General features: G+C 41.0%; 1 protein-coding gene across 2 annotated transcripts in view; it reads left to right on the forward strand.

The window, feature by feature from the left end:
• fuss (SKI family transcriptional corepressor fussel) overlaps positions 1-5,000 on the forward strand; it is a 270,739-nt gene that overhangs the window by 161,131 nt on the left and 104,608 nt on the right. The gene's annotated exons all lie outside the window — the stretch shown is intronic.

Genomic DNA, 5,000 nt, shown 5'->3' on the forward strand with positions numbered 1-5,000 from the left:
TGGATGGGAGTGGAATGAGTGGGAGTTAAATAGAGGGAGTGGGTTTGCACATTTTGACTTGGCTTCATCTCTTATATTAGGAAAAAGCACTTGGTTGTATATATATATATATATATATATATATATATATATATATATATATATATATATTTTTTTTTTATGATGATGATGATGTCGGATACTTGGGAAAGGTCATTTTTCTGGCGTGTTCTAGAATTGAAATACTAGTTTGTTTAGCTAAATTGATAAACCCTCCTCGATGCTAAACAAACTATTATTTAAATGCTAGAACACGCCAGAAAAACGACCTTTCCCAAGTGTTCGACAAGATAATTAAGTTTAGTACAGAAACTTCAATTACAGTTTTCCGTACACTCTCTGATGAAGTTCTGCGCGAACGAAACGTTAGAGTGTTTAGGGTTCCGAGCCTTCCCCTGTATTTATGTTCTCCATCATCCAAAACATTTGTCTGAAGTACTTTCCATATAGGTATGTATATATGTATATATATATATATATATATATATATATATATATATATGTATGTATTGTATTACATTGTATTATATTGTAGAATAATATAGAGTAGCCTACATTCAGAAACACGAGTCCCAGAGATAAGAAATGTGTGAAGAAACAAGTCATATCGGGACTGATGACATATTAGGGTAATAACTTGACACGACGATAATCCATGCTAAGAGATGTATAAGGAAGACGCAGAACTCAGAATCCCAAAATCAGAAGTCAGAATAGAATTAATTGTAAAGTATAACAAATGTCAGATAAACTAATCAGAAATGAAGTATCATAGATCATATTATATTGGAGTCATTGGTGACAAAGGAGAGGGTACAAAGTCAGTTAGGAAGTAGAAAGAATAGAAAAACATATAGAAATGGATAACCTAATGAGTCTACTTAATCATAGGACAGACAGGAAAGAGAGATAGAGAGGATCAAACAGAGTTAAGGTGTTCATCTAGGGCTGCAGTGGGTTGTGAACTAACGTGAGACTAAATTACATTTCTACAAGAACGTGTCTGAGTGTGGTTTGCAAATGTGCTACACTATAATGCACTCCGAATCGTTTGAAAAACTAATTATGTTAGAAATATACATACAATTAAACAAGATATCTTATTTGCCACGCTGCCTTTCCAACACACACGCACACGTGCACACACACACACACACACACACACACACACACACACACACACACACACACACACACACACACACACACACACACACACACACACACACACACACACACACACACACACACACACACACACATATATATATATATATATATATATATATATATATATATATATTATATACGTATATATATATATATATATGTATATATATACTGTATATATGATCTGCTTGGTGGGGACAAAAGCTTTGCTGCTGTAAATGGCGGACCAGAGAAAAAGGCTTAACGTCATCGAGCCCGGGAAGAGTCAGTTTTGCTCCAATTGATTGTGGGTGCCCCGGTAATCTTACCCCATTTCGCGGCATCTTCTCGACAGCGAGGGGATTAGCACCAAAATCCCTGATGACCCATAAGCGCGAGATCAAGGGCCTATGAGGGGATCGAGAGCCTGTGAGGAGGAGATTATGAGCCTGTGAGGAGATTAAGAGCCTGTGAGGAGGTAGAGATCCTATGAGTAAGGGACCAAGATGCGGGTTCCCCGATCGTCCGTAATTTCACCAAAAGGAATCTTTTGCAATAATTGTGATAAGTACGTCGTTGTTGTTGTTATCGTTTAAGGAAGGAAGGAATTGGTCATACGGGCTCACAAAGAAAGTTCTGCATATGAAGGAGTTTTTCCTATCCAGGATTTGTGCTGCAAGAAGTAACTCAGCATAAATTGGCTCTTTTAGTTATAATCACCCTTGAAGCAATGCCCTCTATTGTTTGATTATCATTACGAGTCTCTCCCCGCCTTTGCTTTGTTGATGCCTGCGGGGAAGGCGAGAGGGTGGGGAGGGGAGTAAGGAGGGGAGAGCGGCGAGCCTTGCGAGATTAGGTGAAGGGGTGGTGCGCAATGAAAAATAAATAAATAAAGGAACATTTGACCTAAGGTGGGTCGAAGAAAGGAAGGCGGAGGGCCGAGGGCTTGGGCACAAACCACACGGATGTGGATTACAATGAATTAGTCATAGCAACTCTTATGTACATCTGGGAGTCCGTTTCTGATGTCTGTGATTCACATATGCTCTTGACTACGCTATTCATATGCACATAGATACAAACATACATACATATAAATATGTACACACACACACACACACACACACACACACACACACACACACACACACACACACACACACACGCACACACACACACACACACATATATATATATATATACATAATATATATAATATATATACATATATATATATATATATACATAGTATATATACATATATATATAATACATATTATATATATATACACATACATACACATATATATGTATATATATATACATGTATATATATATATATATACATATATATATATGTATACATATATATATATATATATATATATATATATATATATATATATATATATATATGGCATAAAATCCACTCTCACCCATTCCATCCCCACGTACTCCACTCCCATTCATCCCCTCCCTCCCTCTTATCTTGGCTCCTCCTGAATTCCTGCATCTCGGCCAATGCTCTGGGTCAGAGGCAATGTAGTAAGACACAGCACATCCACAGCAAGGCCGCTTCATTTATTCGGCAACCCCCCTCTCCATCCCCTCATGCAGAAAAAGAGAAGACGGGGAGGAATTCCTACGGGCTACGTCAAAATTATCATTCAAACATACTTCCTCTCCCCATCCCCCACCCACTCCCTTCCATGCATCTCGACATAATCTATACACAAACCATTCTCCACTCACCTCTATCTTCTGTCTTCTCCCTTCCTTCCTCAACCGACATTCCCCTCTTTCCCAATGCCCCTTTTACCCCATCCATCCACCTCATCCTTGGTCGCCCCTTCATGTTCACTCCTTCCATCTCTGCCTTCCACACCTCTTTTACTGATCTTTCTTCACACATTCTTTCCATGTGTCCAAACAATCTCAATAGTTTTTCATCAACCCTATCTCCTAACTCCCTTTCCACCCCTGTTCTCCTCCTCACCTCCTCGTTTCTTACTCTATCCAGCGTAGTAACCCCTTCCATACTCTTTCTACTCTTCTCCTGGTTACCACTATATAGTCCATTAAAACCCTATCTACCACCCTCCCATCCACCACCCTCTCCCATGTGTACTTATGCTTTACTTTCTTCCGAAACTCTGTATTTGCTTTCATCAACTCCCTTTCTAGACATATCTCCACCATCAACTCTCCACTACGATTTTTTCTGGAACTCCACACTTCCCAACCACTCCGTCTATTGGTTTATTTCCTAACCTAACATTAAGATCTCCCAATACCACTACATTGACATTTCTCCCTAAACCCTGTATGCACTCATTTAAATGTACCCAAAAAGCCTCCCTTTACTCTACACTCTTCTCACTACCTGGCCCATATGCACTTAAAAAAAAACCCACACATCTCCCTTCCCAGTTTCACCTTCATCCACATTAACCTTAAAGAAACCACCTTCCACTTCACCACACGTTTACCTATCTCTTCACTTACTAGTGTAACCACACCTTCCCTCCCCTCCCTCGTCCCTGTCTTTACCCCTGAGACCCTCCCAAGTACACTTCCAAACTCAAACTCGCCCCTTCCTTTCAACTTAGTTTCACTCAGTGCCAACCCATCCATCTTTCTTCTCACAAACATATTGCCTATCTCATCCCTTTTACTCACATTTGTACCACATCCACGCATATTAGAAGACCCAAAACTTAGGGTTCTGCTTGAAAATGTTCAAGGAATGTCCACTTTGGGGGCTAAAGAGAGTAGGATTCCTAGTCCTATCCCTGTTACATTTTTATCGCCTTTTACGACTCAAGTGGGAACACTCGGTGGCAGTATTCTTTTCCCCCACCACAGGGTTCGAAGAAAAAAGGAAATGAAAATTCAGAGAAGTAGTACAGGGCAGTATTGAGAGTCGGGGGACAGCATAATGGAGGGACAGTCGCATTGTAATAAAGTATCATAATTTTTCTATGAACAGATTTCTTCTATCACACACAAAATGATGTGTGGCTCTGGTCCATAGGGGCGCCCCATATGGAACCTATAGTATCAGCTGGATGCTACTGAGCAGCTTTTAACACAGGAAAGAACCCAGAGGGTCCACCAGAGTGAAAAAAAATAAAAAATAAAAAAGAATAAAACAAAATGCGTTTGCAATTAGAGGGTGGCAACTTTTCAACACCTTACCACATCAACCTCAACCCGGATCAGTTCAAGACCCAACTGGACAAATTCCTGTGGACAATCCCCGATCAACTCCATCTGCCCCACTGCCATATCCGCGCCACCAGTAATAGTATCATTGACCAACAGGTACAAAAACGGGCAGACGGGAATTACTAGTGGCGGCACATCAGCGTGGCCACAGACAGCACATGCTGCCCAGAACAATGTTCAACAGGTTTAACAGATGTGTGCGTGTATGTGTGTGTGTGTGTGTGTGTGTGTGTGTGTGTGTGTGTGTGTGTGTGTGTGTGTATGTGCGCGCGTGTATGTGTGTGTATCTACATATGCACCCTCTATCCAACACCATTTTTACGTACATCCTCTGTCACCTACTGTAACCTACCCCCCCCTCTCTCTCTCTCTCTCTCTCTCTCTCTCTCTCTCTCTCTCTCTCTCTCTCTCTCTCTCTCTCTCTCTCTCTCTCCCTTCTCCACCCTCTCTCTCTCTTTCTCTCTCTCCCCTCCTCCCTTTCTCTCTCTCTCTCTCTCTCTCTCTCTCTCTTTCTCTCCCCCTCCTCTCTCTCTCTCTCTCTCTCTCTCTCTCTCTCTCTCTCTCTCTCTCTCTCTCTCTCTCTC

The sequence above is a fragment of the Oratosquilla oratoria genome, chromosome 17, assembly GCF_046742065.1.
Source record: "Oratosquilla oratoria isolate Oo_2021 chromosome 17, ASM4674206v1, whole genome shotgun sequence".
NCBI classification, from domain to species: domain Eukaryota; kingdom Metazoa; phylum Arthropoda; class Malacostraca; order Stomatopoda; family Squillidae; genus Oratosquilla; species Oratosquilla oratoria.